Source organism: Cyanistes caeruleus, chromosome 28 (assembly GCF_971803275.1).
Source record: "Cyanistes caeruleus chromosome 28, bCyaCae1.hap1.1, whole genome shotgun sequence".
Lineage (NCBI taxonomy): Eukaryota > Metazoa > Chordata > Aves > Passeriformes > Paridae > Cyanistes > Cyanistes caeruleus.
This window is the reverse complement of record NC_141728.1, coordinates 2,600,668-2,627,193: the sequence shown is the minus strand read 5'-3', so window position 1 is coordinate 2,627,193 and position 26,526 is coordinate 2,600,668. Positions and strand designations below refer to the sequence as shown.

At 43.1% G+C, this 26,526-nt stretch overlaps 2 protein-coding genes across 10 annotated transcripts in view; one reads left to right on the top strand and one right to left on the bottom strand.

Moving 5' to 3' along the window:
* The window catches only part of LOC147649038 (olfactory receptor 14J1-like), a 122,617-nt gene that overhangs the window by 56,785 nt on the left and 39,306 nt on the right, over positions 1-26,526 (bottom strand). Inside the window, exon 1 of one of the 8 annotated variants that reach the window (XM_086865052.1) lies at positions 639-776. The exons of 6 other annotated variants lie outside the window; for them this stretch is intronic. The gene's annotated coding sequence lies outside the window, so the exon portion shown is untranslated. Of the gene's footprint in view, positions 1-638; positions 777-26,526 lie in introns of those variants that run through there. One more of the 8 variants, XM_086865053.1, reaches the window with a different exon arrangement.
* LOC147649040 (uncharacterized) overlaps positions 1-26,526 on the top strand; it is a 636,047-nt gene that overhangs the window by 600,761 nt on the left and 8,760 nt on the right. The gene's annotated exons all lie outside the window — the stretch shown is intronic.

Below are 26,526 nucleotides of genomic sequence, written 5' to 3'. Positions count from 1 at the left end.
GCTGGCACAGCTTTAACATCCCACGTTTTGTCTCTGCCGTGTCACTTGGGAAAGGAAAAGTTGGGTGTAGGAGGAGGAAAGGTTTCTGGAGGTTTTATTCTTGTTTCTTATTCTTGTAGACCTGTTCATAAAGTTTATTTATTCCTATTCAGTTTTAAGCCTGTTTTGCCCTTCTCCTCATACATATTTCACAGCAAGAAAGAAGGGAGTACTCTCGTGATTTTAGCTAGAGCTAAAACCCACCACACTCAGCCACTCCTGACAGGACTTGTGCTCCAGACCCCTCAGCAGCCTTGTTGCCCTTCTCTGGACACGCTCCAGCCCCTCCATGGCCTTCCTCAATTGGGGGCCCAGGACTGGACACAGCACTCGAGGTGTGGCCTCAGCAGTGCCCAGCACAGGGGAAGAATCCCTGCCCTGCTCCTGCTGGCCACACCATTCCTGATGCAGGCCAGGGGCCATTGGCCTTCTTGGCCACCTGGGCACACTGCTGCCTCATGTCCAGCCTGCTGTCCATCAGTGCCCCAGCTCCCTTTCTGCCTGGCCGCTGTCCAGCCACTCTGGCCCCAGCCTGGAGCACTGCAGGCCTTGTTGTGGCCAAAGTGCAGGAGCCGGCACTTGGTCTTGTTCAACCTCACCTTGTTGGCTTTGGGCCCTGCATCCAGCCTGTCCAGGTGCCTCTGCAGAGCCCTCCTGCCCTCCAGCACATCCACACTCCCAGCCAGCTTGGTGTCAGAATGGTTCCATGAGGCCCTGCAGTGTCACAATGGTCTCCACGGTTCCATGACACTCCGTGGAGTCACAGTGGATCCTTGGTGCTTTGGGCCCTGCAGTGTCACAGTGGATCCTTGGTGCTTTGGGCCCCAATTGGATGATGATTTTGTGAACCCTGCCTTTTACCCTCCCCAGGATATCTCTGATTAGCTGATGCTTTGGACCCTCCCTTTGAACCACCTCCCTATTTCAGCTGTTGCACACTCACATTTTCTGTCTTTTGTCCCCAGCATTCCCCAGAGCAATAAATCCTCTATTATCCCATGCAAAAGACCTCCCTCTTGTCCTTGCCTCCTCAGAGCAGAGTGACAGCTAAAACCCGTAGAGTACTCTAGTCACAGCTGGGCTCATCCTGCTCCTGGAGTGTGACCCACTCCTGTGCAGGCCCCAGTGACAGAGCCAGATCAGCTCCCGTGAGATGTGATATATTATCCTTCACAGAAGCGGCAACGTTAAGCTCTAATTCAGCTTTCACCTCTCTTCTTTTCTTCCTGCAGGACCTAATGACATCCTTAAACTTTTCCTGAGTTGCCTGTCCCTCTGTCCAAAGGTGATGCACCCTCATCTTTTTCCTGAGTTCCTGCAAAAGCTCCCTGCCCAGCCAGGCCAGGCATTTTCCTCACTAGCTCACTCTGGTGTTGGAGTCTGGGATACAGAGTGTGTGCCCTTGTTTCTAATACTTAGTTCTAGGATTCAAAGAAACACTGAATTTCATATGACATGAAATTCATGAGCATGTTTTCATGGTGATACATGAAAACAAATGTTAAAGCTAGATAGGAAAAGTATAAGTGTGTAGATTAGAAAGTTTCTTAAATCACTGGGTGAAAAAGTAGTTTAGAGAACAGGAGACAAGATGCAGGATTTAGGGTGTTGTCTCTTGTCCTTCTCCTTTCTTCTTCATATTCTTCTCTTAAGGGTTTTTGGGTAGTAGTAAGTGATTGGGTAAAAAATGTCGCAGTGCAGCGCACAGGTGTTGGGTCTTTGGATCACTAAGAAAAATAATTTAGTTGGCATCTGTTAATTGGGTAAATTGACATATTAAAGACCTGAAGACGATCTTTGTTAGCCATTTTACCCTTTTCTATCATAGTGCACATAGCTCCTTGTACCTTGTAATGCTGATAAGAGAAGAATAAACAACTGAGACTGAACAAGAGAAAAGTGCCTCTCTCTCCTCAATCTTCAGTTGAAAGGGAAAAAGAACCTAATCCAAAAGTCCCTAACGAGACAGCCAACAGCAAGGGTTCTCTCAGCTGCAGATGACGATCGATGAGGACCTGCAGAGGATTGAAAGATCCATCTTTCTTTTAGAGAAGTCACTGTCCTCACTCTCTGAGGTTGTCTTACAAAATAGATGTGGGCTAGAACTTCTGCTAATGCAGCAAGGAGGCCTCTGTGCCGCCCTGAAAGAAGAGTGTTGCTTTTATGCTGATCACACCGGAGCGGTCAGAGATTCTATGGCTGAACTGAGGGAAAGATTAGCCCAGAGAAAGAGAGATAGAGAGGCCCAACAAGGGTGGTTTGAATCGCTGTTTAACCAGTCTCCGTGGCTGACCAGCCTGGTGTCCACTCTGATCGGGCCAATCGAAATGATCTTACTGGTGCTAAACTTTGGACCATGTTTTAAATAAGCTTGTGTCTTTTGTCAAGAGCCAATTAGAGAGGGTCAACATCCTGTTTGTAGAAAGACAGCAGATGCTCCAAGAATGCACTTGGTCACCTCCTGTGCCTTATTGTTTGTTAATGAAACACTGTGGTGTCGATTTAATAAGTCTTTAACCTTTTTACTTAAGTATAGTGCACCTTATATTTTTACTCAAGTCTATTATGTCTACTTTTAAAACTTTTCATAATAGAGATAAATTAGATAAAATGATTAAAAACAGATATACATAAAATAACATTAGAACTTAGAAGACTAATACAACTCATATTCTAGCAAATTTAGTTAAGCATTAGGAGGGGGGAAATGTGGTCAGCTAGGGCCCGGCGGTCGGAAGATATCGGGATGTAACGGAAAGATGGAGTCACCCCCCTCCTCCATAGTTTATGGTAATGACCCCCGTAATTAGCCAATAGCACCTAGCTGTGATGAAAGCAGATGGGAGTGACACTGTGAACCTAGGTTATAAAGTGTCAAATTCTCCAGCAATAAATGCCATTTTTGCCATCCATCACATTGGTGTTGGGTGCAAATGGACCGAGTGACCTGGGATTGGTCACCGTGCCATTCCTGAACCAAAGATAGAGCAATCTCTCTTTCCTGGAAGGTGTTCAGCTTTGAACAAACTAGTTTTGCTGAAGATGAGCCCAGGCAGTGCTGAGTTAGAGCATTTGATCAATCTCCCAGAGTATCCTCACATCTGTTTGGACACAATTTCTCTTTGTTTTTTCATTGTGAATGCTTTCTCCTGCCCCGCTGCCTCCTGCTTGGAGTTGTACGCGCAGCAGAGTCCCAGAGTTTTCTCAGCAGGCCTGTGCAGCGAGTTCTGAGCCAACGTGTGGCTCTGCTGCCATCCCAAATCTGCGCTTTCCTTGCCCAGCCTGAGCGCAAGTGGGGCATGTGCTGGGCGTGGCTGGAGATTTTCATCACCAAAATCCTCCAGCGTCATGGCATTTCCTTCTGCCCATTGCTTTGGAGAGCACAAATCACAAACCACCCATCTCAGCTGATAAATGTCATTGCTTGCAGATTGCTGCAGCTGCACAGCTGAGCTACAAATACACATGAATCAATTCCAGTTGAAAAATGTCATTTATTACAAATTGCTACACCTGCGCTGACAATACAGAACTATAAAAATCTCAATTAAGTTTAAAAAAAGTCATTTATTATATTATAAGGTGGCCCCTTGGGTTTGCACACACTTGAGGAGTGGGTCTGTTTTCAACTTAGGAGTTTAGGAGTTTCAGATTGCTTAAAAAAAAAAAAAATAAGGGAAAAACCTCTCTTTCCTGAGTGCAGGCAGCTCTCCAAGCAAAGCAGGTCCCAGGTGAGGGAGGACACAGAGGATGGGCTTGGGGAATGTGGAGCAAGGTTGTCCACTCTGGCTCACACCTCAAGGCACAGCTTCTCTGAGCAGGCCAGACCTCCTGAGGAGAGACCCTGGGTCAATATCAATCACAGAATGCTGCAATCACCTCTGCTCCAAAGAGAGCAGGAATAAAATACATCCTTTATCACAGGAATGTGCATTTCCTAGAAGCTGTTATAAATACATATTATAATATTGGCTTTTCACAAGGATTCAGATGAATGCTGTATGTATCACGTTCCAATGGCTTTGCTGTAACAGTCGATAGAGGATGTTTGAACTGTCTGCTCAGTTGGGATAACTCCAGTGAACAGATGATGGGGACCCTGCTGCCATCAACACTCAGCGGCTGTGCAAAGAAGGAGCCAAGGCCCAAATTCAAAGGTGAGAAGAAGAGGATTAAAACCACAAGCCAAGACACAGGCATGCTGTAAAAAGGCGGACCCAAGGAGTGGCCATGCTAAACAGTTCCTGGGAAATGTAAAGTAGTTAATGGGAAAGTTTGAATATGCATAAAGTCTATGAATATGCATCAGGTGATGCAATAGAAATGGGATATAAAGGGTGTTTCCAAAACACCAGGGGTGCTCTTGGCAGAGGGCCAAGCACCCGGCCCTTTTAACCCTTTGCTTTATTGTCTTTTTCTCCTTCTGACTTTCTTACTAAACCTTGCAAAATTGACCAGGAAAGTGAATGTCATTTTTCACAGGTGCCCAGATGGGAAATTGAGACCTAAAAAGAAGAATTTGGCTGGAAAAGGAAAAGTTTGGCCCAAAATTGGGGGTTTGAGACAGAAAAAGGGGCTGTTTAGATCTCAGTAAAAATGAGAGTTTGAATCCAAACAAATTGGGAGACTGACTTTAAAGGTCAACCCAGGTGAGCAAATGAGAGCCTAAAAAAGTGGAATTTGAGTACTCAGGTGAGAAATTTGGACCCAAAAATCAGAATTTGGGCCAAACAATAGGAATTTGGGTGCCCAGATGGGAAGCTTGGAACCAAAAAATGTGAGTTTGGGCGCCCAGATGGGAAATGTGGACCCAGAATGGGGAATTTGGCTCCCAAAGGAACCGTGTGATACAAAATTTGGGGTTTCAGCATCAAAAACTAGCAGTTTAGATGTAAAAATGAGAGTTTGGATTAAAAAAATAATGGGAGTCTGATACTAAAAGGTCAACCCAGGTGAGCCAATGGCAGCCAGGGGGGAGATTTGGAGCAAGAAAGGGATATTTGGGATGAAAAAGGGGATTTGGGGCCAGAATAAAAGGGAGTTTGTGTCCAAAAGGGGAGAATTTGGGCCCAATGAATAGGAATTTGGGTCCTCAGGTGGGAAGTTTATGCCTAAAATGGGGACTTTTGGCCCAGGAAGGGAAAATTTGAGCCTAAAAAAGGGGAATTTGGGTGCTCAGATGGGAAATTTGGACCCAAATGGGAGTTTTGGTGCTGAAAGGGAGAATTTGGGCCTAAAAAGGGGAAATTTTGGAACTCAGGTAGGGTATTTGGACACAAAGAGGAGAATTTGGGGCCAAAACTGGGGACTTTGATCCCAAAGAAGGTGAATTTGTGTGCCCAGGTGAGAAATATGGATCCAGAAAGTGGAATGTGGTTCCAAAATAGAACAGTTTGGCCCAAAACTGGGGGTTTGTGCAACAAAAAGGGACAGTTTAGTGTTGGGAAGGTAGAATTAGAAAGAAATTATAAATATGACTCTTTAGCCAGAAAGGCTAAGGAAGAAATACAAATGAAAGCACGGTTTGTATAATTCAAATAAACTGGTCTGGTATGCCAGAACACATTCTTTCCCGCAATAAAACCAAGCTGAGGGCCCTCTCCCCAGCCTTATAAGGAAAGGTCTGAAGGACCCCTGAGATAGCTAAAAATATGCAAAATCAGCAATTTCTATAGGTCACACACAAATGTTACTGTATTAGTATACTTAGAAAGATTGGTCAGTAAAGGAATAGCATATTCAATGTATAGATTATATAAGTAATTGTAAAAGAGAACTCTTTTGCTACGCTCTTGCTTAGTCTCTCTTGGCTCTCTCTTGGCTCTCTCTTGGCTCTCTCTTGTTTCTCTTAGCCTTTTTGCCTCACACTTTCTACACTCTTGCTGTTCTCTCTTTCCTGCTCTTCTTTATCCCCTCTTTTTCCCGGCTCTCTCACTTCTGTTCTGTTCCTCTCTTTCTTAGAAATCTTAAATCCTGAGCTCCTGTATTCATATTTTACCCCTTTGGTATTGTTCTCTCCGAGCCTGCTTTGAGCTCTATCTGCTGGCTCCTAGCAGGGATCTCTCTCTCCCACGCCCTGGAATAAACTACTGACACCTAACTCGACTAGAGAGGTCTCTGCCGTGTCTCAGACCGCCCACCCCCGAAGCGTCTCTTACAGTTTAGACCCAAAAAGGAGATTATGTTTTAAAATAATATTAAAGTCATTAATAAGTCTTAAAGCCTTTAGTCTGACGCTAAAAGGTCAGGTGAGCCAATGGCAGCAATTTGGTTCAAAAAGGGGGGATTTGGGCTGAAAAAGAGAAATTTGGGCCTAAAAAGGGGAAATTGGTCACTGAGGTGTGAAATTTGGGCCCAGAAAGGGGAATTTGGGACCAGGAAAGGAGAATTTGGGACCAAAAAGGGAGAAATTGGGTGCCCAGATGAGACAGTTGGACCCAGAAATGGGGGAAATTTGCTCCAAAATGAACAGTTTGGCCCAAAACTGGGAGTTTGAGCCATAAAATGGGGGAGTTTAGACCCAAAAATGAGAGTTTGGATTAAAAAAACAATTGGAGTCTCACACTAAAAGGTCAACTCAGGTGAGACAATGGCAGCAATTTGGGGCAAAAAAGAGAGATTTGGGCGGAAAAAGAGAAATTTGGGCCAGGAAAAAAGGGAGTTTGGGTCTAAAAAGGGGAATCTGGGCCAAAAATGGGTAATTTGGGCACACAGGTGGGAAATTTGGAGGCAGAAAATGGAGTGTGGATTAAGAAAGGGAGAATTTGGGCCAGGAAAAAAAGGGGAAATTGGGTGCCCAGATGTAAAATTTGAATGCAAAAGTGAGAGTTTTGGTGCAGAAATGGAGAATTAGGGCCAAAATAAGGGGAAATTGGACATTCAGGTAAAAAAAATGTGCCCAGAAAGGGGAATTTGGGCCAGGAAAGGAGAATTTTGGCACAAAATAAGGGGAATTTGGGTGCCCATTCAGGAAATTTGGACCCCAAATTGGAAATTTTGCTCCCAAAAAGAACAGTTTGGGCCAAAACTGGGGGTTTGATCAGCAAAAAGGGGCAGTTTAGGTGTAAAAATGAGAGTTTGGATTAAAACAAATGGGAGTCTGATGCTAAAATGTCAACCCAGGTGAGACAACGGCAGCCAGGGGGAAAATTTGGGGAAAGAAAGGGAGATTTGGGATGACAAAGGGATTTGGGGCCAGAATGAAAGGGAGTTTGTGCCCAAAAAGGAAGAATTTGGGCCCAAAATTGGGGACTTGGGTCCCAAAAAAGGGGAATTTGGGTGACCGGGGGGAAATTTGGACCAAATGAGGAATGTGGTTCCAAAATGGAACAGTCTGGCCCAAAACTGGGGGTTTGAGCAACAAAAAGGGGCAGTTTAGACCCAAAAAGGAGATTATGTTTTCAAAAAAATATTAAAGTCTGCTGCCAAAAGGACAACTCAGGTGAGCCAATGGCAGCGATTTGGGGTGAAAGGGGGAGATTTGAGATGAAAAAGAGACATTTGGCATGAAAAAAAGAGAGTTTGGGTCCAAAAAGGGGAATTTGGGCCAGGAAAAAGGGGAATTTGGGTGCCCAGATGGGAAATTTAGATCCAAAAGTGGGGGTTTTGGTGCTGAAAGGGAGCATTAGGGCCCAAAAAGGGGAAAATTGGGCACTCAGGTGGGAAATTTGTGCCCAGAAAGGGGAATCTGGGTCCAGGAATAAATAATTTGGGCCCTAAAAAGAGGAATTTGGGTGCCCAGATGTGACATTTCCACCCAAAAAAGGGGGAATTTGGCTCCAAAAGGAACAGTGTGTCCCACAAGTGGGGTTTGAGCAACAGAAAGGGGCAGTTTAGATATAAAAATGAGAGTTTAGTTTAAAAATAATGGGAGTCTGAGCCTAAAAGTTCAACCCAGGTGAGCCAATGGCAGCCGGGGAGAACTTTGGGGCAAAAAAGGGAGATTTGGGATGAAAAAAGGGAGTTTGGCCCAGAGAAAAAAAAGAGTTTGTGTCCAAAAAGGAGATTTTGGGCCTGAAAAGGAAGATTTGGATGCACAAATTCGAAGTTTGGACCAAAACAGGGGAATTTGGGATCTAGTGGGAAACTTGGACACAAAAATTGGAATATGGGTCCAAAACCCAGAATTTTAGGCTGGAAAAAGGAGATTTGGGGGGCTCAGAAAAAAGGGAAGTTTGAACCCAGAAGGGGGAGTTTTGGTGCTGAAATGCAGAATATGTGCCTAAAGAAGCAGAATTGAGGTGCTCAGGTAGGAAATGTGGATGCCAAAAGGGGAATCTGGAGCCTAAAAAGGGGAATTTGGATGCTCAGATGGGAAATTTGGACCCAAATGGGAGTTTTGGTGCTGAAAGAGAGAATTTAGACCTAAAAAGGGGAAATTTGGGAACTCGGGTAGGGTATTTGAACCCAAAGAGGAAGAATTTGGGGCCAAAACTGGGGAGTTTGGTCCCAAAAAAGGGGAATTTGGGGACACAGATGGGAAATGTGGACCCAGAAGGGGGAATGTGGTTCCAAAATGGAAGAGTTTGGCCCAAAACTGGGGCTTTGAGCAACAAAAAGTGTTAGTTTAGATAGAAAAAGGAGATTTGTTTTAAAATAATATTAAAGTCTGATGCTAGAAGGTCAACTCATGTGAGCCAATGGCAGCAATTTGGGTCAAAAAGGGGAGATTTGGGATGAAAAAGAGAAATTTGGGCCCAGAATAAAAGGGAGTTTAGGTCCGAAAAGGAGAATCTGGGCCAAAAATTGGGATATTGGGCACACAGGTGGGAAATTTGGATGCAGAAAATGGAGTGTGGATTAAGAAAGGGAGAATTTGGGCCTTAAAAAGGGGGATTTGGGTGCCCAGATGTAAAATATGAACCCAAAAGTGAGAGTTTTGGTGCAGAAAGGGAGAATTAGGGGCTAAAAAAGGGGAAATTGGGCACTCATGTGGGAAATTTATGCCCAGAAAGGGGAATTTTGATCCAGGAAAGAAGAAATTGGGCCCTAAAAAGGGGAAATTGGGTGCCCAGATGGGACATTTGGACTTGAAAAGGAGGGAATTTGGGCCCAAACGGAACAGTTCGGCCCAAAACTGGAAATGTGAGCCAAAAAAAGGGGCAGTTTAGACACAGAAATGAGAGTTTGGATTAAAAAAATAATGGGAGTCTGACGCTAAAAGATCAATTCAGGTGAGACAATGGCAGCCAGGGGGAAATTTGGGGCAAGAAAGGGAGATTTGGGATGAAAAAGGGGAGTTTGGGCCAGAAAAAAAGGGAGATTGTGTCCAAAACCAGGATAGTTTGGGCCCAATAAATAGGAATTTGGGTCCTCAGGTGGGACGTTTATGCCTAAAATGGGGACTTCTGGCCCTGGAAAGGAGAATTTATGCCAAAGAAAAGGGGAATTTGGGTGCTCAGATGGGAAATTTGGACCCCAAATGGGAGATTTGGGACTGAAAGGCAGTATTTGGGCCTAAAAAGGAGAAATTTTGGAACTCAGGTAGGGTATTTGGACCCAAAAAGAAGAATTTGGGGCCAAAAATGGGGACTTGGGTCCCAATAAAGGAGAATTTGTGTGCCCAGATGGGAAATGTGGACCCAGAAGGGGAATGTGGTTCCAAAATGGACAGTTTGGCCCAAAAGTGGGGGTTTGAGAAACGAAAAGTGTTAGTTTAGACCCAAAAATGAGAGTTTGGATTAAAAAAACAATGGGAGTCTGATGCTTAAAGATCAACTCAGGTGAGCCAATGGAAGCCAGGGGGAAATGAGGGGCAAAAAGGGGAGATTTGGGAAGAAAAAGGGGAGTTCAGGCCAGGAAAAAGGAGTTTGGGGGCAAAAAGGAGAATTTTGGCCTAAAAAAGGAAAATTTGGGCACCCAAATGGGAAGTTTGGACCAAACTGGGGAAATTTGGGATCCAGTGGGAAACTTGGACACAAAAAGCACAATATGAGTCCAAAACCCAGAAATCTGGGTTGAAAAAAGGAGAATTGTCATGCCCAAAAACAGAGAAGTTTGGACCCAGAAAGGGGGAGTTTTTGCGCTGAAAGGCAGAATTTGGGCTGAAAAAAGGAGAATTTGGGTGCTCAGGTGGGGAAGTTGGACCCAAAAATGGGAATTTGGGTCCAAAAAATGGAAATTTGGGCTCAAAAAAAGGTGAATTTGGGTGCCCAGATGGGAAATGTAGACCCAGAAGGGGGAATTTGTCTCCCAAAAAGAACAGTTTGGCCCAAAACTGGGGGTTTGATCAGCAAAAAGGGGCAGTTTAGATGTAAAAATGAGAGTTTAGGTTAAAACAATGGGATTCTGATGCTAAAAGGTCAACCCAGGTGAGCCAATGGCAGCCAGGGGGGAAATCTGTGGCAAGAAAGGGAGATTTGGGATGAGAAAGGGGAGTTTGGGCCAAAGAAATGGGGAGATTAGGTCCAAAAGTGAGAATTTGGGCTCAGAAGTGGGAATTTGGGGACAAAAAACAACATTGTGGGCACTTAGTGGGACATTTGCACTCAAAATGTAGAATTTGAACCTAAAAAGGGGAAAATGGAGCGCTCAGGTGGAAAATTTAGATGCCAAAAAGGGAATCTGGGTTTAAAAAATGGAAATTTCGACCAAAAAATGGTGAATTTGGTTGCCCAGATAGGAAATGCGGACCAAGAAGGGAAAATTTGGCTCCTAAAAGGAACAGTTTGGTCCAAAACTGGGGGTTTGAGCAGCAAAAAGGGGTAGTTTAGATATAAAAATGAGAGTTTGGATTAAAACAAAAGGAGTCTGATGCTAAAAGGTCAACCCAGGTGATCCAACAGCAGCTAGGGGGGAAATTTGGGGCAAGAAAGGGAGATTGGGGATGAAAAAGGGGATTTGGGGCCAGAAGTAAAGGAAGTCTGTATCCAAAAAGGGAGAATTTAGGCCTAAACAGGCCAAAAAAAATTGAGTCCCCAGATCAGAAATTTGGACTAAAAGGGGTAATTTGGACCAAAAAGGGGTAATCTGGAACAAAAAGGAGGAATTTGGGCACTCAGGTGAGAAATTTGGACCCAAAAATTGGAATTAAAATGAGAAAAAATAGGTATTTGAGTGCCCAGATGGGAAATTTGGACCCAGAAGGGGAAATCTGGTGTTAAAAGGGAGAGTTTTGGCCTAAAAAAGAGGAATTTGGGTGCCCAAATGGGAAGTTTGGACCAAAACAGGGGAATTTGGGATCTAGTGGGAAACAAGGACACAAAAAGTGGAATATGGGTTCAGAACTCAGGAATTTGGACCAACAAAGGAGAATGGGGTGCCCAAAAAAAGGGAAGTTTAGACCCAGAAGGGGGAGATTCGGCACTGAAAGGCAGAATTTGGGCCAAAAAAAGGTTGACTGGAAGCTCCCGGAGTGGCCCGGCTGGCTCAGGGATGAGGTTTCTCTTCACTCTGGTTTCCAGCCAGCAGATGTTTGTGGGGTTCACTGATTTTCTTCAGGAATTCCAGTCTTATCAAGCGAGTAAAGAAATCAGGGGGGGACTCTCTCCCTGGTTTGCATTCCACAGTTTATTTCTGTGAAGGGGAATCCAAAGGGCGAAAGACAAAGGATTTGGGGTCTGGGGGTCTCTTTTAACAGGGTTTCTCGGAGGGAGGGAACATCACAGAGAGAAACAATTATTTTTCACAGCTAGTACATCTTAGAAACTTTCTACAAATCAAGGTTACACACCCCAAGATAAGAAATAACAGACACCAACTTCTTCAAATGGCCACAAAGGTGTAGGAGTATTCTCCACAGAGGGGCAGAGGGGCAGAGAGGGGGGCTTGGTTTCCTGGCAGCACAGGGGGGAAAGAAAGGGAAGGTGAGAATGCCCTCTCAGCTTCCACAGCTCAGAGGCATTCTGGGACAGGAAAAACAGAGTTACAAACTCCCGGGTTGGAAAGAAGGGTCTTTCTGCTGTCACCCCCGCGCTTTCCCGGGCCACCGAAACTTCAAGCAGCTGGAAATGCCAGCAGGGTCTTATCTTTACTCTATCCAGCCTCTGGCCCTGGAGCTGAGGAGAAAAACTTCAGTGACCATGGGAACCTGACTCCAGGGAAGCAATAGGAGAAAGAGAAGTGTGGGGGGAATCACAACTAAAATAGGGGAAAAGATCCATTTCAAGCTATCAACTACTAACAGAAACTAACTTAACAACATTCTAACAACTTTACCACAACAAAAGGTGAATTTGGGTGCCCAGATAGGAAATGTGGACCCAAAAGGGAAAATTTGGCTCCTAAAAGGATAAGTTTGGCCCAAAGCTGGGGGTTTGAGCAACAAAAAGGGACAGTTTAGATGTAAAAATGAGAGTTTGGATTAAAACTGAGAGGAATGATGAGTTTGTCTTTACAAACAAGCTGTGGGTCAGTTGATAAGATGTAGCTATCAGTGAGAGACGACAGAAACAATGGGATGGATTCCAGTAGAAGATCAAAGAGGCACTGAAAGAACACTATGAATTCCATAAAAGTTAAGAAGGGATTATGCATTGGGGGTGGGGGGGGGAAGGTACCCCAGGTATCAGGCGTTCCGGGAAGCCTGTACCTCTCAAGTACCTCAGCCTATGGGGAAAGGGAGAAGGGACAAGCGGCCGGGAATTAGGATAAAAAGGAGGCTGCGCCCTCCAAAAATTTGAGAGACCCCAGGGGAATGCCCCATGGCCTCTCCCTTTATTCGAATAAAGAAAAAGGACTCCTCTGTCTCCTTTTTGGACATAAACCTCTGGTGTTCGTGGATTAATTTTCCTGACAATTTTTGGGGGCTCGGTCCGGGATATTTCCACCGTCCGGGGCAGCAGGCAGCGAGCGGAGCTGAAGGCGCGCCTCACCCAGTTTTGGTGATCAGCTCCCCTTGGTGGCGGCCAGCACCGGGCGATCGATTGGGTTCCCGAGACTGTCCAGGAGACAGACGAGTGGCGGACCAGGGGGGTCCGTGAAGAGTCCACAGAGAAGGACCACTGAAAACCTCACCGGTGAGTAAAATGGGATCTTCGGGGAGCAAGCCTGGGAGGGCACCCAGGGAGGGTAGCACAGGCAAGCCTGGGAGGGCACCCAGGGAGGGTAGCACAGGCTAAACAGGGCACCCATGGAGGGTTGCAAGGGTACAGCCGGGAAGGGGTCCTGGGAAAAGGGATGACGATCCCACAATACCCCCGGAGAGTCCCTTGGGTAGAATGCTGAGATCTTGGGACAGATTATGCATTCACACAGAGGTAACTATGGAGATGATGGTAAAATATTGTTATTATGTATGGCCAGAGTATATGTTGCCGAATGGACTTATATGGCCATCTTATGGAACAGATAGAATTCATTTGTGCCGAATTCTGTGGAGGTATCTAGAGGAGAATTGGAAAGGATGGATTGAAAGGAAATGTGGATTGATATGGTTTAAACAAGCAACAGGAGAAATCTATGTGTTAAGAAAAAAAGGAGAAGAGGAAAAACGGGGGGTGGGGAAGAAGAAAACAGTGAAGATTAAAATGTTTTTCCGCACCTTCCCCCGTCTTGTCCTCCGGTGGTACCAGCTGACCTAAGGCCAGCTGCAGGTCCCTGTATCCTCACCTTCCAGGGCAAAGGGATCAGGGAAATGCTCTCCCTACAGCTGCACCTGAGAATAACAGTGGTGTAGGGGGAAGGGAACAGCATATCATATCAATGCCTGGAACTAGAAGGGATCTCGAGAATCCACGCCCGGGGTGGGGGGGCAATAAAGGAAGTCAAGAAAGAGTCTTTGGCAGCAGGAGATGGATGGATTGTGTTTGTGTGCTGGAACAGAATTGGTTAATGGAGAGTGTGGAGAGACATGGTTAAAGCAGGGACCAGGAGTGGAGGTGCAGGACCAGGAGCACAGGCTGGGGGCCTGTGAGGTTGCTGGGACTCAGCACTGGGCAGTGCCTGACCCCACCGGCCCCAGGCAGGGGCAGCAGCAGCTGCCGGCCCTTTGAGGCTGCAGGACGCCCTGGCCGCCTGTAGTGCTGCCAGCCGTGCCCGCCGGGAGCACTGGAGCGGGGAGGAGCTGTTTGGACAATGTGGCAGGACAGGGACTGGCTCTGGTATTCAGTGTGTGGTAAATAGAGTGAGCACAAGGAGGAAAGGCGAAGGTAATAGCCTTTTTCAGGCCAGAGAAAGAAAAACCGCAAAGTCCAAGGGGTCCCCCGGGACAGAGGGGACGGGATCGGCCACAAGAAAGTGGCAGAGGCTTTTTCTCCCCAGCAAGGGAGACCCAAGCCAAACAGTGGCTGGGAAAAGATCAGTGTGCTGTCTGCAGGGCGTACAACACTGAAAACGGCAATGTCTGCAAAAAAAAGCCAAGAACAGCTGGACTGCCGAGAAAGTCCAGAAGATAAGAGAAATGGATTGTTAAAAGTGTCAAAAGCTCTCATTATATCCACCAACCTAGAGCCGTTATCAACTTCTAAAGTGGGTCTGGATCGAGGAGAGGTGTGTGTCTTAGTAAAAACAAAGACCTCTCGAATTCACCTTAATTTTTATCCCCAAGGGGGAAAATTGTCTAAAAAATTTTTTAATCGTTCAAAGGAGTTGTGAGAATTGTAGTTTCTCCTGTGGGCTCAGAAGTTTAACCATCTTTCTTTGAAAGAATTGTAAAAATTGTAGTAAATTAATTTAGAGATTTAATTAATTTGTCTACATGAAGTTTTGTGCAGAATGGCTCCAGTTTGGAGGGGACCACACCCCTCTGCTTTTTGTATGTTTTGTTGTAAAAAGCCAGAATTGGCAAGTTTCAGTTATGAAGCCAATGCTGCAAGTCATACCTTGTGGGGAACATCCCCACCAGTCTGTGGTTTGCTGTAGCCCTAAAGCAAATTCTGTAACTGCAACCTTGTAAAAATAGTGTCCTATAGAAAGCCTGGGTATTTGTCATGCACTTCCTCTGTGGAAATTATGAGAAAACTTTAAAGGAAAGTATTTTGTTTCTTTCCTTAATAAAAGTTTTAAATGTTAAAAGTTATAAAATGTTATAAATATTAGAGTTTCCTTAATGGAAGTTAATTTGTTAGTCATCTCCCTATGCCTAAAATGGACTTAATGCAAAAATTAAGATAAAGAGTGGTTAGTTACTAAAAAGAAAAAAAAAATAAATAAAGAAATGTAATGTAATTGGCTTGAAGCAGTGGTATTACTTGCTGCTGAACTAAATCATGTTTATACAAAGTCACGCAAAAGAAATTTTGGTTCAGGAACATGGGGGAACACAGAGACCTGTTGCCTATTTTTCTAAAATGTTAGACCCAGTAGCCAGAATCTGGCCCCATTGTCTGCAGAACTGCGCAGCCACAGCTCTGATGGTGGCTGAGGCCCGAAAGCTGACAAGGGGGGGTTATCTGATTGTTAAAGTTTCACACCAGATTAAAGCGTTGTTAACTGAGAGAGCCTCTAAGTGGATGACCAGCTCTCAGTTGCTAAGATATGAATCTTGTCTATTAGAACAGGAAAATTTAGAATTTAAAAGCAAGGAAAGTTTTAACCCAGCCTCCTGTTTGAATGGCCCTGAGGAAGGGAGCCAAGGAAAATTCCATGATTGTATTCAAGTAATAGATCTACAAACTAGGGCAAGGAATGATCTGAGAGACATCCCATGGCCTGAGGAGGAAAACGTGTTTATTGACGGGTCTTCAAAGGTGATAGAAAGAAGACGATTTACAGGATACTCTGTCGTGAGTGGAAAGCAATTAAAGGAAGGGGGGAGGTTACCGGCCACCTGGTCAGCTCAGACGGCCGAGCTGTATGCCCTCGTGAGAGCTTGTGAGTTATACCAAGACAAGACAGTAAATATTTTTACTGATTCTAAATATGCATATGGTGTGATACACGCATTTGGGAAACTGTGGGAAGAGAGAGGTTTATTAACCTGCAGAGGAAAAACGTTGGCTCATGAGAACTTAATCTCCCGCCTATTGGAGGTGGTGAATTTACCAAAAAAAAAAAAGAGGTAGCAATAATACACATCAAGGGACACCAGGCAGGGTGCTCGGAAGAGGCAGTAGGAAATAGACTGGCTGATGAAGAAGCTCGGAAAGCTGCATTGTTGCCAGAAATCTCTAAGTTACTTCCCTTGCTCCCAGTAACTGCCCCCTTGCCAGAGAAGCTGTCTTTTCCACCAGAACTTGACATAGTTAAAAAGAGTGGGGCAGAGGAAAGAGGGGGTAATTGGTTTACAAGGGATAGTAAGCAGTAGATATCAAAAGCTTTAGCCTCCCAACTGCTAAAACAGCTCCACGAAGGGAGTCATTGGGGCTCCCGAGGGATAGCAGAAGCCCTCCTCAAAATGTATGCTGCTGTGGGTCTTTTTGTTCTGGCAAAACGAGCTGTTGATGGTTGTTTGATTTGTGCTAAGACAAATAACAAAGTTACAAAGAAACTGGCCAGGGGCGGGAGGCCTTGGGCTGTACGTCCCTTCCAGAGGTGCCAAGTGGATTTTACTGAGATGCCCCGAGTGAAGAAATTTTTTAGTAATAGTATGTCTGTTATGAGTAGCCAGAAGTGTTCCCAGGTGTTTCCGTAACTACAGGGTCAATTATTAAAGTATTTTTTTTTTAAAAACAAGATCAAGTCGAGTTGAAAAAAAAAAATGAATAGAAAAATAAAGAAGCATCTTCTAAAGCTGGTGATAGAAACTGATATGCCATGAGTGTGGCTCTTGACACTAGCTTTAGCAAGAGTAAGGGCCAGACCGAAGAGAAATATTCAACTATCTCCCTTTGAACTGAAGTTTAGAATTCCTTATCCTTGTAATTCTCGGCCTGAGTCAGGAGTAGAGTTAAGTGATGTATATTTAGAACAATTTGTAGCCTGGATACTGTCTCTTGTGAAATTTATTCGACAGGAAACTCTGCTGGCACAGACCCTGCCTTTAGACAAGTGAAAACCAAGAGACTGAGTCCTAGTTAAGGAGTGGAAAGAAGCACCCCTGGTGGCTAAGTGGCGTGGACCTTTCCAGGTGTTGCTGACCACAGAAACAGCCGTCAAGACAGCTGAACACGGGTGGACACATCACACTCGAGTCAAGGTCGCTAAAGCTCCAGAGGTTTGGACATCTCAGCTGGAGGAGAAGGATGGGGAGCCGCGACTGACACTCCACAGGAGTGGACTGGAGCAGTAGCTGGTGCGTCGACATCGGGGGAAGCCCTGAGTGCCTACCCACAGACTGCCTGCTGAAATAGTCTGAGCATCCCTACTCTCAAATCTCCAGCCACTGAGAGCCAATCCATGCTGTCATTGCTTTCTTTATGATAAGATGTTTTTGTGCTTTTCACTTGCCACAGGTGGTGTAGAAGACAACGTGAAATTGAAAATTAGAAATTAAGTTATAACACTATTAGAATGTTTCTCTTAATAATTTTACCTTTATATTTTCAGTTAAGTTAAAGTCTAAAGTGGGAAAATAATTTTTTTACTTTAGGAGAACAAGTAGCAAAGACCTTTAACCTTAGAAACTGCTGGGTCTGCGGAGGGCCAGGGGCATCTGAAAGCTGGCCATGGGTGGCCAGCCCAGTCGAGCCTAAATGGTGGGTTAGCACCCTGAGTGAAGTCCATAATGGAACTGGATTTTGGGACAAAGAAGGAAGTCCATGGCAGCTTCATTCTTCTGAAAGAGGCATTTATTGCTTAAACAGAACAGGAAGCACATATGTGGGAAAGAGCGTTTGTGACTGGACTTTATCTTTGAGTTTAGATTGTTAGACCCCCAACTGCCCTCCTTATGACTGTTCCAGATATAGAGGCAGATGGAATCAAACGCATGTTAAGCTCACTAATGGTAGCTGGGTAAGGTGTTCCTTCCATAATTACCAAAAAGATTTTGAAGGCTGTAAAGCAGTGGAGAAAGATAAGTTTTTTGACCCTTTATTTTTAAGCTGCCCCCGGGATAATTCCACAAGTAAGACACATGTTGTCCGAGACTATCAGTGGAAATGGCAACACCGAAATGGAACTAGAACCCTTTTTAACAGGTTCTGGTCCAGATCTAATAAAACAGATCTGAGATGTGATTGCAAGTGGAAACCTCATGTAGGAGCTTAGAAATGTAAATATTGTGATTCTTATGGCGAGGCAACTATTGTGGGTGGACCACTAGGCCCTGGAAGCAAGCTGTATTTTGACCCACCAGTTGATGATGAAAATTAGAAAAGTCCCTTTGCTAATGGGACCTGGGCTCTAAAGGGGCATTACTGGATTTGTGGCCAAAATGCTTACCGCAGGCTACCCCCAAACTGGTCAGGAATATGTTATGTAGGGTATATTAGACCATTGTTCTTTCTGCTACCACAAGTTCAAAGAAATCAGTTAAGAATCAAAGTATATGATGATCTAATTAGAGAGAAGCGGTCTATTGATACATCCCTGGTTAGAAGGAGCACCCAAAAGTGGAGAAAAGATGAATGGCCACCTGAACGGATCATACAACACTATGGACCAGCTACCTGGAATCCAAATGAATTAATATCAGGTGCCAGAGAACCCATTTATAATCTAAATCAGATAATTAGGTTGCAAGCTGTCTTTGAAATAATAGTCAACCAGACAGCTACAGCTCTTGCCCTTCTTGCTGACCAGTCTACTCAGATGAGAAATGCAATATTTCAACACCGGATGGTATTAGACTATTTATTAGCAGAAGAAGGGGGGGTGTGTGGAAAATTGAATGACTCAAACTGCTGTTTGCAAATAGATGACAATGGAAAAGTAGTAAAACAAATAACAAAAAGAATAAGAAAGTTAGCCCATGTACCGGTCCAAACATGGAAAGGATGAGAATGAGACATGTTTTCATGGTTACCTGGTGGCCTATGGGTCGAACAAATGCTTTTTTTCCTCTCATGTGTTGTAGCAACCCTAATCTTTTTACCATGCATGATCCCTTGCTTAATACAACTTATTCAACATGTGATCAAAAGAATGCAGGTAGTAGCCGTGCCTACTGACCCAGAGATGGCTACAAAAGGGCAGAAAGTAATGCCACTGCAAATAATTGCAAAGCCAAAAAAGACACAAGAACAAGAAATTAGGTCAATGATAACTAAAGTTTGTAAAGACAATTATTAACAAAAATTAAAAGAGGAGGGATTGAGAGGAATGATGAGTTTGTCTTTACAAACAAGCTGTGGGTCAGTTGATAAGATGCAGCTATCAGTGAGAGACGACAGAAACAATGGGATGGATTCCACTAAAAGATCAAAGAGGCACTGAAAGAACACTATGAATTCCAAAAAGTTAAGAAAGGATTATGCATTGGGGGTGGGGGGGGAAGGTACCCCAGGTATCAGGCGTTCCGGGAAGCCTGTACCTCTCAAGTACCTCAGCCTATGGGGAAAGAGAGAAGGGACAAGCGGCCGGGAATTAGGATAAAAAGGAGGCTGCGCCCTCCAAAAATTTGAGAGACCCCAGGGGAATGCCCCATGGCCTCTCCCTTTATTAGAATAAAGTAAAAGGACTCCTCTGTCTCCTTTTTGGACATAAACCTCTAGTGTTCGTGGATTAATTTTCCTGACAGTATCATTGCATAACAACCAGTCAGCATCATACACAATACCTTTACATGTACATATATTCTATCAAAACTGCTAAAATTACCATACTATGTTAGTGACTAACTAATCATTTGAGTTAGTAATTACATATTAAATTTTCAAAGTTGTTTTGTAGTGGAAAATCCTTTTTGCTTTGGTAAAAAATGTCTTTCTGTCTGCCTGTGCTTTTTCACTTGGTAGAAAACATGCTTTGTTTGAAGACCACTTAAATCTTTTGGACTTTAGCCATAAAACCTCCTTCTAACTGACTAAACCTTTGTTCTAAACCTTCCAACTCGACTAAACCTTTGTTCTCTCAGTGGTTTCAGCAATAAGTGGCCCTAAAAACATCTTTTTATATATCCAAGCTTGCTTTCATTTCTAGAGAACCTTCCGGTAAGCATTCATATCTGTAAAATTTTTGTTAAATTTTCTTCCTTCCTAACATCTTGCCCGGTCTGATGAACAACATAGATGCTAGAAATTGTCTTATTCATCATTTGTGCACTCATTGAAGTATACATGTGTCACAATCTGCTCACACAGGCAGGTGTCGTCAGAGGTTCATTTGATCTCAGAGTGCAAAAAGGACACCAAGGGATTTCAGTTTAAATCACAACAGCAATAATGCATCTTTATTTTAGTGCCAGCATCATGGGTTATGCAATAGATGAGAAGGAGAGAAAGAGAAAGAGAGACAGGAATAAAGAGGCAAAGTAAAGAGAGAAAACGGGGGGGTAATAGCTACCAATGGACAAGATGGGGTCACCCGTGTCTTCTTCCGTGGGGATCTCTCTCTCCAAAAGCAACTTAGAAAAGTCACCTTTATAGTCTCAAGTTTCAAGGCAAGGGGCAGTTGGCCAAAAGGTGGGGAGATGTATAGGCTATTGTGGTGTGACCCGTTGCTCTGGCAAGCAGGTGTGAGGTACTGAACAGGCCCCGCTCCTCACAAGTCCCTGCTCAGCAGCAGGAACGAAGGCAGTGTTCCGTGGCAGCACAGCAAACACCTGCAAACAATCACTCTTGTGCTGTAGGTCGAGCACCCCTTCAAACAATGGCTTAGCAAGCATCCACCTCAACCAGGCCAGAACCCCTGCACAAAGTCCCCTGAGCTCCTCAGGGTCTCGGTCTCTGTTCTTGCCATGCTCATGAGGCAAATGAGGGAAACTTCAGACCGTCTCTTACACCACCCCGTGACTCACCATCATCATCAGGAGGGCTCCTTTGTAGTGTTGTTGCGAAGTCTTCAGGTCTCCTCAAAGGTTGGTAGCATACCCTGGAAAACAGAGACAGAAAATCAGACAGAAAAAGAAAAGCAGGAAAAAGATAAGGGTAAGAAAAAAGGAAAAACAAAAGCAAAGAATCAATTTTCAATTAAAATATACATTCAACTTCTTATTTCAAAGCATAAGCAATTTCAATTAATCCAATACAACCCAAATAAACAATTTCAGGCAATTTCTTGATCAAGAGGGCCGATTTCCTATTTTTACTTTTCCAAAATTTCAATTAAATCCTGGTGAAGCTGATAGTAAAATCTATTCTAAGATTCTAAAATCTTAGAAAATTTGGAGACTTAGAAAGAAAGTTAGGTTTGGAAAGCCCTGGGAAAAGTAGGCCCTGAGAAATGTTAGGCCTTGTGCTTGCTAAAGATCAGGTCAAACTGCACCTGTGTAATCTGAATATGATAAATGATACAATTGTTAGATGTGATCAGATATAATTATGGTTTAAAGAACATAAGGAACAATGTTAGGGGGCTGGGGGGGATCACAAGAAATCCATGCTTGGGTAAAAACAATGCTTACAATAGAACAATGTAAGTTTAATAATTAATATATAAGTTGTATAATGATAGAGTATAAAACATGTTCAGTTCAAAACCAAGATGGGTCAGATTTGAGTATGTGCACCCCTGACACCCAGAGCTCTTCAATAAAGCACCTGCATATAATCAATCTGTGATGATGTGTGCTCCTGAACGCTGACATTTTGGTGACCCAGATGGGACCCTGTGAGTGCTGCTGAGCGAGTTCATGACCCGATCACGCTCCAGCCGGCACCGAGGGATTCTCGGGGAGCCCATCCGGCCGTGAGCGTCTCCTCTGCTCACAACGTCCCCAGGAGAGAAAGGTTAAGGTGCTTTATTTTGGTTTGGGTGCCTGCCAGTTAGACGCGGCGAAAGCTGCGCGTGGTTGGGCTAAAGGAATTCCTCTCGGTAATGCCCAGGCGCCGTCCATAAGACGACTGCGAAAGCATCGCAGGTTCGACATTTGGTGTATTGTAGTTGTGACATGGAGAAGGGTTTTGGGCTGCTATGCTCCCATACCAGGTACTTCTCCTTTGGGGTGCTTATTAGCACATTGGAAACAAGGTAATTTTGGGGAAGAATTACATAAGACTAAGTTAATTTTGGCGAGATCTCCCACAGAAAAAGACCCCAGCGACCCCATCTCATCTGTTGGTAGCTATAACCTCCTCTTCTCTTTTTCTTTACTTTGTTTTCCTTATCTCTCTCTCTCTCTCTCTCTCTCCCCTCTATCGCATAAACCTTGTTGCTGGCACTAAAATAAAGGTACATTATTGTTGTTATGATTTAAAGTGAAATCCCCTTGTGTCCTTTTTGCACTCTGAGATCAAACTAACCTGTCACGAGTCCCACTGGCGTTAGCGAATCGTGACGTTTAAATTGGAATCATGGACAGGATTTCTGACAGACAGAAGTGGCTGCAGGTTTGTTGTGCAGTCTGTATTAGGGGAAGGACGTTTTGCTCCAGCCGCACCCAGCCCGACACTCCCAAAAGAGTGAGCGGTGTCTAGAAAGCAAGGGGGGCGACTCGAATCTCCCACAAACTGCACACGCTGAGGTGAAAAGCACCCCACACTCACTTGAGGCTCTGTCTGCAAAATTTCATAAAAGATCTCTTAGTGCAAAAGGGCAGGAATATTTTTGTTGTTGTGTGTATGAATTTTGACTACTTGGTGTAGCAAAGAGACAACCAGAATTTTAAACTGAAGGAGTGCCTCCCAAGCAGATTTGGTCTTTTTACCCATACAGGGAAGCAAAAACCTGTGTGTGTGTGTGTATAGTTTAAGTTAATACCTCCCTGTAGTGGTTTTTCTCTTTGTAAAAATGACTGAAAACAGCAGTGCAAAAGTTAAAACTACATTTTATGCATGTTATGGTCTGTTAGCAAAACACAATGCCAGACCTTCTCCAGGAGGGAAAAGTTGGTGCTCAATAATTGGTTTAATTTGGAAAATGTGATTGATAGAGTAAGTTCTTTACAACATGAAAGAAAATTTAAACTGGGCAAAAATAAAACTATACTCTGCTCAGTTTTAGGAGCTTGTCTTACAGCAGCTATAGAAACTCGCTGTAAGTAAAGAAGTGAGGAAAAAACTGCAATAGACTCCCTCCAAAACCTAGTTAAAATTTTGCAAAAACAATTGGATGAAGAAAGAAGTAAGATCAATCTGTTGCGAGCAGCCCTCCATAATAAAATTCAAAAATGCTGACTTGCTAAAAGAAACAAGAGAGGGAAACCCCTCTCATTAATCAAATTTACCCTCAAAAAGAGCTAACTTGGATAAATTGTGGGGAACACTGCTGTCCTAGTTTGAAACTTTTAATTAAAACAGAATATAACTATATCAATGATAAGGATATCCATCCGCACATAGCCACTAAAAATAGAAAAAAAGAAAAAAAAAAAAAGTAAAAAAAAGAAAAAGACAAAAAAATTATAGAAAAAAAAAGAGAAAAGGAAAAAGGGAGTACGGGTGTCTCCCTCACGAGTCAGAGACAGAATACGTATTCCGAGTGTCTCACTGAAGGTGATCAAATCCGATTGAGAGAACAGGAATCCAGTGGGTACTGGGGACATGAAGTATTTTTAACAACAGGAGACAGACATAACCCATGGTCCCTAACTCAGCACACAGCTTATTGGGCAGAGGGCCTTAACCCCTTGGAAAGGGGGGACCCTATAGCTATAGTTTGTACCCCAAACCAACTACTGAAAAATATTCAGAAAGCTGCCTGCCTACAAATGATACACAAAAGAAAATTAATTGTTGGTTATGAATCACCCATGTTGTTACCTGTGAAAACTGAAATTATGGACCTGTAAAAAATCCCAGAAGGAAAAAAATCAGAGAAAGCTAAGGGTGTTAGATACATTGGTTCTCTTAATGAAAGCCCAAAAAAAGAGAAAACAAATCTCTAATCGCCAGTATTGGTGGTCACTAGAGATGAATGTGACTGCAGATGTAGAATATGAATCAATCAGTTGCAACAAACAGAGCATGGAGCACAGGAAGAGCAAAAGGATTTGACCACATGTTGGTTAGGCAAAATCTTCAAAGGGTTAGGGTAGAATGTGAGTTTATGGATTAAATCTATCATTGAGAGTGTGATAATCTTACTAATTGTATTTTTAGCAATTTGGTTAGTTTACAGCATTTTAAAAGGAGAAATACAGAAGAAAACATCCTGGAACCAGAAAATAATAAAGGCACTGACACGAGATCCACACCCACAATCTTCTGGTTCTCCAGTTCGTGACCACATCCAGGACAGCGTTTACATCAATCAAGGATTCGAAGAACACCAAGTATCAACTCAGAAACAAAGGACTCTATCAAGTGAAAACATTTGCACTTACAGTGAAGTGAAAATGCTTCCAAAGGGGGGAATGATAGTAAAAGGTTCTAAAATCTTAGAAAATTCGGAGACTTAGAAAGAAAGTTAGGTTTGGAAAGCCCTGGGAAAAGTAGGCCCTGAGAAATGTTAGGCCTTGTGCTTGCTAAAGATCAGGTCAAACTGCACCTGTGTAGTCAGTAGATGATAAATGATACAATTGTTAGATGTGATCAGATATAATTATAGTTTAAAGAACATAAGGAACAATGTTAGGGGGCTGGGGAGGATTACGAGAAATCCATGCTTGGGTAAAAACAATGCTTACAATAGAACAATGTAAGTTTAATAATTAATATGTAAGTTGTATAATGATAGAGTATAAAACATGTTCAGTTCAAAACCAAGATGGGTCAGATTTGAGTATGTGCACCCCTGACACCCAGAGCTCTTCAATAAAGCACCTGCATATAATCATTCTGTGGTTATGTGTGATCCTGAACGCTAACAGTGTCATGGTTGAAAGTTAAGTGTTATGAAAGAAACTTCAGATTAAATTAACTGCTGAATGGTTGAATTAGTCAATTACCTAAGACATCTGATCATTTGTTTTATACAATTGCCTTTTAAAAGTTTACAGTGTTTTAAGAATCTTATGGCTGCTATTCTTAAACCCCCTGCTTTGAAAATGACTTAAGAGACATCTTTCCAGATGAGGCCTAAGGCTCTGGCCAAGCCTTGACTTTACCTGGATAGAGAATTTACCAATAAACCCAGAAGTTTTCTGCATCAAAACAATATTCAGGTCAATTTAACTTGACAATTAGTGAATTAATATAGCAGCTGGATTTTACAGTGGGCTTGGAAAATTGTTATCCAGACATGATTTTCTGATCTTCCGTTGATTTATCAGCTGTGGCAGACTCTGGGATGAGAGTATATATTTAGTATATTGAGCAATTCATATTACAAATTATTCAGATAAGTTTCATATCACATTTTCTTAATAAGTTTTTGATTTCTCTGAAAGTGTTATTTCCTATGTGTATACATGTGCAAGTGTTTTAATTTGATGGTTTTTCATTGTCATAACAAAAAAATCCAAATACCGTACTTAATTACAAAACAAAATAAAAAGGGGGGGAACCAAGGCTATGCCTCAGAAGTATAAAAACCTTATATATCTTAAATTTTTGGAAAAAGGGTAAAGATCTTATATCTATTACAAATAATTACTGAACAGTCCTTTTAAAACAAGTCTGTTACAAAACCAATTCCATCAATTATCAGGTATTGTTCTAACAGTACTCAAGCAAAGTTGAGAGAGAATTCTTTGGTTCCAGTCAAAAGTTCAGACGCAAGATTAAAAATTCATTTCAATTAATAATTTGGAGGAAGGTCTATGTTTGTGTATTCACAGGTTCAAAGCAGAAGTAACTTCCTAGCGAAGAACATGGAAACTCCTCAGCTGCAGAGACAAGCAGACAGCCCAAAGAGCAGAAGAGCGAGCACGCAGATGTGAACTGTATCAAGACACAGCTGACAGCTGAACAGCTTGGATCCCACATGCAAGAGCAATGGACTTTGGGTTTCAAGTGAGAGTGGGAAAATTAATATTGTAAAGCCTCATTTGTTAAAAGGTGAGTGAAAGAAAAATAACCCTTCTTGAAAAGTAATCCAAAAAAAGATCTGGGTTGATATTTTTTATTGTTTTTTTAAAAAAAGAGAGGGACAGATGTTGGAGTCTGAGATACAGAGTGTGTGCCCTTGTTTCTAATACTTAGTTCTAGGATTCCAAGAAACACTGAATTTCATATGACATGAAATTCATGAGCATGTTTTCATGGTGATACATGAAAACAAATGTTAAAGTTAGATAGAAAAAGCTAAAAGAGTAAGTGTGTAGATTAGAAAGTTTCTTAAATCACTGGGTGAAAAAGTAGTTTAGGGAACAGGAGACAAGATGCAGGATTTAGGGTGTTGTCTCTTGTCCTTCTCCTTTCTTCTTCATGTTCTTCTCCGAGGGGTTTTTGGGTAGTAGTAAGTGATTGGGTAAAAAATGCCGCAGTGCAGTGCACAGGTGTTGGGTCATTGGGTCAAATATTTATTGGAATAAAGAAAAAAGGACTCCTCTGTCTCCTTTTTGGACATAAACCTCTGGCGTTTGTGGATTAATTTTCCTGACAATTGTTTCTAAAACTAACTTGAATAACAGGTACAATTTAGTTAGAAAAAATCAATTCCATTTATTACAGTAACAATCTTTGTCAATTAGTGGAATTCGTATGTAATTTCTCGTTTCCCACATGCATTTTTCACCTCCTCTTACCT